Raw genomic sequence first — 10583 nt, 5'->3', positions numbered from 1 at the left:
TAATTTCTTGCTCGAATTTCTATCTTATTAGGTTTGTGTTTTTCTTTTATTTTAAATAAAAAAATAGAAAAAAATTGTTTATTTTATTTATTTTATTTTTGGTTTAATTTTTAGAATAGCAATTTTCTTGTTAGAATTTATTTTGGTAGTTGTTAATCTTTTTAGCATAATTATTTCTTTTATTTTCTGTTTGTTATAATTATTTGTTGCCTTGTTTAATTCTCTTTTAGCTATTTAATTGAATAATTAATCGCTAAATAGGAAATTGTTTAAATTTTTGAATTTGAGTTTAAATTTTGAATTTGAATTTAAATTTAAATTTGAATTTGAATTTAAATTTAAATTTGAATTTGAATTTGAATTTGAATTTGAATTTGAATTTCGAATCTCGAATTTAAAATTTAAAATTTTGAATTAAAAAAAAATTAAATAAAAATATAACAAAAAATTAAATAAAAAATAATATTTTAAAAGTTTTGCATTTGCATCCCAACATTTATGGTTTCATATTCTAGAGGATGCATCATATAGGTTTATTTAGTTGCTAAATTATCATTGCTAGTTGTGAATGTGCTAGGTTATCTTTTTGTTATTTTAATTGTTCATTTTGCTTAATTAGTTTGCTTTATTATTTTATGTTATATTGCTGAATTGCATTTTAGAAATAATTGTTCATGCATTGTAATTAGTTGCCTTCATTTTGTTTGATTGTTTTTGTTTTGTTAATCCATTTAAGGGCATCCAACCTAAATAAGATAAGGTGGGGATTTCATCACCCTTCCTTGGCCCAAAAATCACCACCCTTCACGTGCGATTCACCTTAGCCCTAATTTAAACTTTGAATAGTAAGATCCTTTAGGGAGCCTCACACTTGGTTCAAAGGTGTGCTGAATTTTAGGAAAGCTTGTAATTACTTCCATAACCGGCAGTTGGTGTCTAAGGAAAGAGGTTAAACGGCTACGCCTAAGCGGGTTTTGTGGTTACTTAATTAGGTGCTTACGAGAGCAAGGGGAGCCTCCCACATCCCCACCTCTTACCTGGCTATCCAAGGGAAGTGGTGTAATTCCAAGTGAACCTAAAAGGATTCACATTGGTTGAACCACTAGTTTAGGAAACCTTGGGTCAGCCCCTAGGTCATGTGGTTGATTTGCTTGCATTGTTTAAAAATTCAAATTTGAATTTAAATTTCAGGAATTTAAATTTCAAAATCTGAATTTGAATTTAAATTTCAAATTTCAAAAAAAAAGATAGAAAATAAATAAATAAATAAATAAATAAATAAATAAGGGGAGAAAGTTTCAAAATTTGAGTTTAAATTTCAAAATTGAAGTTTGAAATTAAACTCAAAATTTAAAATCCAAATTTGAACAAGAAGAAAAGGGACTTCTGAGTTGTATGTAGGGAAGGAGATCTCTAAGGAGAGAAACTGTAGAACCCATACCTGAAATAGGGAGATACCTCCATCACCAACACCACAACCAAATGGCCGAAATCAATGATGCCCAGCCTAGAAAGTTGGAGGAATACTTCACTCAAACCCAATACAACCCTTCATCCTATATTCAGTTACCAGATACTCAGGCCTTACAGTATGAGATTAAGTCAAGCACAATCCAGATGCTCCCATCTTTCTATGGGAACTCGAGTGAGGACCCATACAAGCACATAAACGAGTTTCTGGAAATCTGTTCCATTGTAAGGATCCAAAACTTCAGTGATGATACCCTTAGATTGACTCTTTTTCCCTTCTCCTTGAAAGATAAAACCAAGCACTGGTTAGGGACTATAGGGAGACCCATTAGAACTTGGGCAGAAATGCAACAAGAATTCCTTAGAATGTTCTATCCTATAGGTCATACCAATACCATGAGAAGAGCCATCACTGGATTCACCCAAACACAGGGTGAACAAATTCGTGAGGCTTGGGAGAGGATGATGGAGCTAATGAGAAAATGCCCACACCATGGCCTGTTCCAGTGGCAAATTGTGCAGGCCTTCAATGAAGGTCTGATCGATCAATACAGGAAAATGGTAGATGCATCCTATGGGGGCATTTATGAGCAAGAGTGTGGATGGAGCATATGCTCTTTCTGAGACCCTGAGTGAGAATTCCATTAACAATGCATCCTTGTATTCCTACGAAAGGTTAATGGGACCCTCAAAGCGGGCAGGGTTCTATGAGGTTAGGAATAATATAGAGCCCGAGGCAAAAATGGACTTGAATGCCATTTCTAGAAAGTTGGATAGGGTAGACCTTCTAGCCCAGAAGCTTAACCAGTTTTTCACCTTTAACCAACAATTAGGCCCATCTATATCCTATCCCGAAGTGTGTTCCATTTGTGCCAACCCAGCCCACCAGGTTGATGATTGTCCTACGGAAGCCCAGTTTCCACCCTTTATCCAAGAACAAGTTCAGGCAGCCCAAAAGTTTCTCAAGGCCCAACAATGATCTATATTCCAATACTTACAACCCTGGGTAGAGAAATCACCCCAACTTTTCTTGGAGGACACATCAACCCAATCTATAGTCCCAACAATATCAGCATCCCTCCAACTCCATGGCCCAGCAGTTTTAGAGGCCATCAGTTCAAAGTCAGTTCTAGCAGGTGTGCCCTAGGATTCAACCGGCTCAACTGTATGAGGGTTACCCACAACCTCCATAATCCTGTTCAGTAGAAAATCAATTCATGCAGCTTCAGTATCTGATCCTAAATCAACAACAGTCCATTGCTAGGTTAGAAAGCCAAATAGGACAGCTAGCCGAAGCGAATGCAAGGAGATAAGTGGAGTAATTATCGAGTCAACCGGTTGCAAACCCTAGGAATCAGCCATCAGGGTTTCCTTAACAAATTCAACCACCTCCTAAGAATCCCCAATTCGAAAATGCTAAAGCTGTTACAACTTTAAGGAGTAGGAGAATTTTGGAAGACCCGTATGAAAAGAAGAAAAGTGAAGAAGAAGGAAAGGAGCCAGAAAACCCTAAGTTGGGGGGGAGAAGAAGAAAGGGAAAACCTAGAAGAAGAGCCTCAAGCGAACCAACCTGTGGTCCCCTTTCCAACTGCACTCACAGTCGGGCTGTTGCGGAAAAAAAAAAGAGATTCGTAATGAGGAGATCAGGGAACTCTTCAAACAAGTACACATTAGCATCCCTCTCTAGGATGTAATTCAGCATGTCCCGGCTTATGCAAAGTTTCTAAAAGAGCTATGCACCCAACAGAGGGAGCCATGATTAGCCCCACAAAAAGTGATGCTCTCGGTAGATGTGAGTGCGGTCCTCCTAAATCAACTTCCCCGGAAGATGAAAGACCTGGGTGCTCCTCTCATCATCTGTATCATCTCTATAATCACCTTTGGTCGGGCCCTATTGGATCTTGGGGCCAGTGTAAACCTGCTTCCGTCCATCATTTATGAAAGGTTCAGGATCAACGAGTTGAAACCTACCCCGGTAATTCTGTAACTCGTTGATCGGTCAGTCAAGACTCCTCGAGGTGTTATCAATGATGCCATTGTCAGGATAGAGAACTATTATTTCCCTATAGACTTTGTTGTCATAGACATGACCCCAACCGAAGAACTGAACCATAACCCAATAATCTTAGGATGGTCGTTTCTAGCAACGGCCAATGCAAATATCAACTGTAAGTCGGGGGAAATGGACATATCATTTGGGGAGTAGAAGGTCCAGTTGAATGTTTTCAGTGCCTTTAAGTATCCAAACCTAGGGGAAGATGAATGCAATGTGGACATAGTGGAAAATCTTGTGAATGACTTATCTACCCCTTGGTTAGCCCAGTTTGAGCCTTGTTGGTATGAAGAAGAAAGTGAGTCTGAGTGTCAGGATGGAGGAAGTGTGTAAATGCGTTTGGTTGAAGACGTTAAACTTAGTGCTGGTTGGGAGGCAACCCAACACAGTTTTTTGTTTTTAGGATTTGAATTTCCTTCTCTTGATTTGAGACCAAGTGGCAGACCTTGAACCCCTCAAGAAAACCCTATTCATTGTTCCCTTTGGTCCAAATGCTTTTTGCATCATTCTAGTCATGCCATTAGGGACAATGGCATTTAAGTTGGGGGGTGAGGAAAGAGAGAGAGAAAAATGAAAAAAATTGAGAAGCTAAGCCTTTAAATATGTAGAATTAAAATTTTACTAAAAATTTTAAAAATTTTTTCCATTAAAAGAGATTCCCAAACAGAAAAAGTTGAGGAAACTGATAAAAGAATATTGAATTTTATAAAAATTGGTAGCAAGTGATAGGAGTCAAAATTGGTCTCATTTGAATATTGTCGAAACCGTTTAGAAATTGGAAAATACTCCTAAGTTTTCCCCTGCCAAGATAAGAAGAGAAAGATTGAGAAATTAGACAAAAATTTTTCAAATTCTTAGAAACAATGGACTGCGCTGAACAGTGTTGCAAAAAAAAAAAAGAAAAAGAATAAAAGGTCAATTGACACCCTAGACTTAGTAACCGGGTTCTCTTCATCTAAGTCAAGTGTCAAGATTCGCGTCAAATGGAAAAGGGAATGCCAAAGACACTTACCTAACACTTAGTAACCGGGTCTCTTCACCTAAGGCAAGTGTCGAGATTCGCATCAAATGGTGGAAAGGTAATAATAGAAATAAGTGTGCAAATCAAGTTTAGGGGTAGAAATCCACTACTAAAAATTGATAAGAAGAATATATGTCTAATTTTAAAATCAATCTTAGATTATCAAGACAGTCTGCAAATGGAAGGGTAAAAAAGATTTTTAAGCCAAGTTTCTATAATATTCAAAGAAAGACAATTTTACCCCTTAAGCCCAATACCGATCTATACAGAGTTTAAGAATGTTGGAATCAGGATGTTTGACTAATTCTGTTAGGGAGGATCTTGAGATGGGAAAGATCTCTATGATCAGTGTAATTTTAAGGCTGCATTGCTAAGGGACTAGCAATGTTTAAGTTGGGGGGTGTGATAACTCTACATTTTGATGCCTTAAGGGCATCAATTCAGGGGTATTCTCTGGCCCGGATCTAAGTATATATTAATTTTTCACTTGCTTCCCTATGGATACGACCCGTTCTCACCCATTTACTACATTAGTAGTTTTTTGAGAAACGGTAAAAATTATAAATGTTTAAATTGGTGTTTGGAGTGTTTAATGACATGCTTCCGAACACACCAGGTAGGCACTTCAGCGCTCAAGTTAGTAATAAAGAGAGAGAGAGAAATCAGTTGGGCTGAGTAGGTAGACAATTGGTCCAAGCCGAGGATAGTAGTGTGTGCTAGATCCTAGTGAGCTTACCTTGAGGGCTAGATGCCTTTATATAGACTGTACACCCGTGTTGTAGTCAGATGAGGTTCGTTGGGTTATAGGAATAAGGTCACCCACCGATGTTCTCAAGAGGTCCTTTTCTCCCCGTCGGGCTGTGTCTCCTTGTTTGTGTGAGATTCTACTTTCTTATGAGGCCTCTTCATGAAATGGTTGTGGTGATGTGTGCCTACATGGTCCAAAGTCACTTGCCACAGAGACAGATCATGTGGTAGTGTCGGCCAGCTAAGGTGTCACCCAAATAGTGAAAAAGTAGTAGTAAGGGTGTCAATGGACTAGTTTTGGACTGGACCCCATCTAGTCCAAAATCAATTTTGACGAATTTGATGGACCAACAAAACATATTGGATTGGACCAATCTGGTCCAAATATTTATTAGATTGGATTGGACATGGTCCACCCGTAATAAACTTATATTGGATTGTGTTGAATTAATTCAATATCTGGTCCATTGATATAAGATAAGAATATAGGTGTTAATGGACCAAGTTTGGGTTGAAACCAATCTAAATTAAAACGAATTTGAATAGATTGGGCAGTCCAAAAATTAAAATGAACCAGCCCAAAATATTTACTAGATCAGATTGGACCAAATCTAGTCCAATTGACACCCCTAAGTAGTATTTCATTTTAAAATTTAAACATCACAATCAATTAGGGGCTAAATTCAAAATTAAGTATTTTAGTTAAAAGAGTGTTTCATAATCTTCTTATTCATATTTTTAATAGTAGTGTAAATTGTTAGACAGTTATGCCCTTAGCTCCAATAAGATTGATGTACTTATTTCCATTTATTGTAAATGAATAAAGTGCATAATTGATTCATGTTATTTTGGTATGTTTCTATGTAATAAATACCCTTAAACTGGACACTAATGAGACTTGTGTTAGTTTAGAATCTTCATAGCCGTTGGATAGACCTAGGGAGGTTTATCCTGCCAAGGCTGATACTAATGTGCTACCAAGAAGGTTGGGGTGGCTAGTCTCAAGCCACCAGGGTAAGACCCAAAGCACATGTAGTGTGGGTTTTCTTGAAACCCTGAACTCGATCAAATTCCAGTATTGCCCTGGACCTTGGAGATAGATGGGCAAAACTGGAATGTTACACCTGACCCCTAGACTCGGTTATGGTATTACACTAGGTGTCAGATTGGGCTGCCTTTGATATGTCAATCAGTGAAATCCTTAACTAGGTTAAAACCTGGGTATGTTGGGGTAGTTCGAGAATTCACCTGAGTGGGTGATCATAGTGATAGGATCATCCCCTTTGTCAGACAAAGTGAATGATCGGGGAATGCATTCTCTCTGATGGAAACCTAAACTGTCGGCAGTAATTTCAAACTTGTTGAAATTTATTTTGCAAAATATATTTATATAGAGATATACTTATATATTATGGTTTCAAAAAATGTTTTGAAAAGGTTTTGATTCCCGGGATCCATGTGAGTAGAGAGTGCAACACTGTACCATGCAACCGAGGGAGAGGTCCTCTCTTGTCGGGCAATGCTTGATCATTATGGGCTGAGAGGTTAAGTGTAAGACCATTGAGGGTTATACCTGATGGGCTAATCTTGCATCTACCCATAGCCCTTGGGCCTTCACAAGATGGTTGGACCCAATGACCATTTAGCGTAAATATTGGGCCCCTTAAGAGTCCATACTGATGGACTCAGGGGTTCACTGTGTTCTATAGTGAATTCGGCTAGGCCTTGTAACAAAGGCTAGGCTGAACTCATGTGGATGATGTGTAGATCAATACTATGGTCCAAAGCCATACAAAGAGAGCCAAATTAGCCAGCATTTAAAGGGTAAAGTGAGTGGTGTGGCTTAATGGGCCTAAAGCCCATTTCGAACTGGGCTTAAGTGTTTTAATTAAATGGGGTGAATCTGGTTTATAATCTGATTAGGACCAGTTGTAAGATAAGTCTTATCTACTGAAGAGTCTAGATCCAAATATCAAATTTGTATCAAGAAACTCCTTCCTAATTGTATTAGGAAGCTGATCCAAAGAAGGTTATAAATAAGGGGGCAAATTTCACAGTAGGTGAATTCTTGTTCTACAGTTTCCTTCCCCAATTCTTGCCGCCCCTACCCAGTTCAATCTCCACTCTTGGATCTGATCAAGAACTGTTCTTGATATTGTTTCTTTATAAAGAAAAAATTTGAAGTCATACTCACACAACCCTAACGATTCTTGCTGAAGAATCACATGTTCTTGCTGAGAACCCTTCTTGTTGATCCTGCCTCAACATTCGCTGTGTCATCTTCAGTGGAGGCGGATTTGGTAACCTCTTTGGCCGTGAACACCTACGTTGGGAGTTATTATTATTTCGTATCAAGTATATCCCTCTCCCTCTTTTGGTTTCAGATCTGGTTTGGTTTATTTCAAAAACAAACATTGAAAATGTAATTTTTTTAATTTACCGCAAATGATCAATTAAGTTGTTCTTTCCTCCATTATTGTTTCATCTGATATTGTTACAATCTTGATAACGCCATTATGTATGCCATCCGTTTTTGTTAAAACACATCATATTCCCTAAAACTTATCTAAGTATCTATTATTAGTCAGAAATAATGCACAATCCACAAGAGCTTATTATCATATAACTGACAAGAAATCTCATAAGTCAAAGAAGGAACATAGCATACATATTACATAGAGATGTAAATCAATCACCGCCCACTACTCAATGAAATTGACACATGGTTTGTCAAACTATCATAATCAAGAGTGTCATAACTTTGATGCTCTAGATGTTCATGAAGCAAATATTCGGACTCTAAAGGACTCCCATCAACGCATGTGTGCTTATTGAATCTCTTCAGCCCCTCAAGTTCCATTTCCACTTCTTTCATTCTAGGCCTTTGCTCCCCCTTCATTTGTAGGCATCTTTTTGCAAGTTTAATGATTTTTTGGAGTTGATCTCTACTACTCTCTTGCACCACCCGATCTTCCAAAATCCCATATACAAAATCCTCATTCATCAAACTAATAAAATGCATAGTTAGATTCCTTTCTTGTTCAGTTCTTTCAAATGAAAGTACTTTTCTTCCCGTTAATAATTCCAGAAGAACAACACCAAATCTGTAAACTTCACTCTTCTCTGATAGTTGACTTGTTTGAAAATATTCTGGGTCTAAGTAGCCCAAAGTTCCCTAAACTAATGTAGAAAGTCTAGGTTGATCTAGTGGAAACAACCTTGAGGCGCCAAAGTCTGACACTTTCGCTGTAGAATTATCATCTAGTAGTATGTTAGTAGACTTAATGTCTCTATGAATGATTGGTGGAGAGGCTGCAGAGTGTAAATAAGAAAGTGCTATTGCAGTTTCTGTAGCAATTCTTAAACGATTTTCCCATGAAACTGAAGATTTGTGTCTCTCATCATGGATTTGGTGGAACAGAGTTCCATTAGTAATGAACTCATATACTAACAATGGAACTTCAATCACTACAAGAAATATGACTTTTAGCTATGGACAAAACCATGGCTAAAGGTCAAAAAGCCGTAGCTATATGCCTATACCTACGGACATAAAACCACAGCATATGTTCGCTTGGCTATAGCCTACAGCTACGGTTCCCTTAATCTGTGGCTATAGCTCGTTTATAGCTACAGTTTATTTCCATAGCTAAAAGGTAGATGCAAATTATATTTGCCTTTAGCCACAGGTTGAACCATAACTAAAAGATACATATAGCTACGGTTTTTAAGCTGTCCGTAGTTATATATCCAACTCTATAATTATGGATTTTCACAAAACCGTAGCTAAAGGCTTCCATTTGTAGCCACGATTTGTTAGAAAACCGTAGCTAAAGGCTTCCATTTGTAGTCACAATTTGTTAGAAACTGTAGCTAAACGCACCAACTTATAACTATAGTTCTTTTGCCAAAACCGAAGATAAATACTTCAACCTATAGCTACGGTTTTGTACAAATCGAAGTTAAATACATTAACCTATAACTACGGTTTTTGACAAACCATAACTAAAAGTTGAATTTCAACCTCCAACTAATTGAAAACGATGGCTATATGCCAATTAGAATAGTAAAATACAAAAAATCAAGACCACTATCTTAAAGACATAAATGATTCATTCTTACATCACATGACAATTATATAATAATTTTTAACAAATGGCTATATTATTTTAATAAACTACATACCGTGTATAATTTAAATGCATCCATTGTTTAAAATGTATTACAAATGCTAAATCTCCCTTAATACATATTAAAGTCTAAATAAACTTCAAAAATAAAAAGAAATTATAAATACAAAAGAATTATCCATTATCTCCAGCTATGCTTTAAGAGTTGCACATTGCATGTTTAACCTACAAAGAAAAACAAAATAAAAAAGTTAGAACAAATAGTACTTTGATGATCTGATTAAATATGCAATATACAATGAACTCGAGTCTCGCAAATGCTACGTTACCGTCCTCAAGGGAAAAGCAAAGCTAGTGGATGACGTCGAGCTAGAGCGACCTACGGAGTACACCGAGGAGCAAGCTACACCGACAGAGGAGACGATCCACATCCCTATCTCAACAGAAGAACCAGCCAGAACTCTCCAGATCGGTTTTTCAATTAAACCTCTTCGTTCTCATATGATAAGTTTTTTAATTAAAAATTTAGATATATTCGCATGGTCTGCGGCAGAGATGCCTGGTATAGATGCAAAGATAATAACTGACAAGTTATATACTGATCCTGTAGTCAGGCCCGTTAGACAGAAAAAACGCAACCTCGCCCCGGAGCGCTAGAGGATAGTTGACGAGGAGGTCGGCAAGCTCCTCGCAACCGATTTCATTAGGGAGGTCCATTACCCAAGCTGGGTAGCTAACCCCATTCTGGTAAAAAAGGCCAACGGTAAATGGCGCATGTGCGTTGATTATACCGACCTAAATTGATCTTGCCCGAAGGATTGTTTCCTACTCCCTAAGATCGACCGCCTAATGGACACGACCTCAGGGCATGAGTTGCTGAGTTTTCTGGACGCATACTCAGGATATAACCAGATCAAGATGGACCCCGCCGATGAAGAAAAAATGATGTTTATTACTGAGCTCGGCCTGTATTGCTATAAGGTTATGCCCTTTGGACTGAAAAATGCAGGGGCAACCCTTTAGAGACTCGTAAATAAAATTTTTGAGTCATTGATCGGCGACAAGGTCGAGTGTTATGTAGATGATATTGTAAAGACACCGTTTTCAAAATCTTTATTGAATGATTTGTAATGTGTTTTTCAAATTTTGCGTAAATACAATA

At 37.5% G+C, this 10583-nt stretch overlaps 1 non-coding gene across 1 annotated transcript; it reads right to left on the bottom strand.

Annotated features, from left to right (window-relative positions):
- Positions 1-1863: 1863 nt before the first annotated feature.
- Positions 1864-1970, bottom strand: LOC148802534 (small nucleolar RNA R71). Its single transcript, XR_016083255.1, has one exon. It is a non-coding gene; the product is annotated as a small nucleolar RNA R71 (small nucleolar RNA).
- Positions 1971-10583: the final 8613 nt, after the last annotated feature.

The sequence above is a fragment of the Nelumbo nucifera genome, chromosome 2, assembly GCF_055504915.1.
Source record: "Nelumbo nucifera cultivar China Antique chromosome 2, China Antique-T2T, whole genome shotgun sequence".
Taxonomy (NCBI): Eukaryota; Viridiplantae; Streptophyta; class Magnoliopsida; order Proteales; family Nelumbonaceae; genus Nelumbo; species Nelumbo nucifera.
This window is presented reverse-complemented; position numbering and strand designations above follow the sequence as displayed.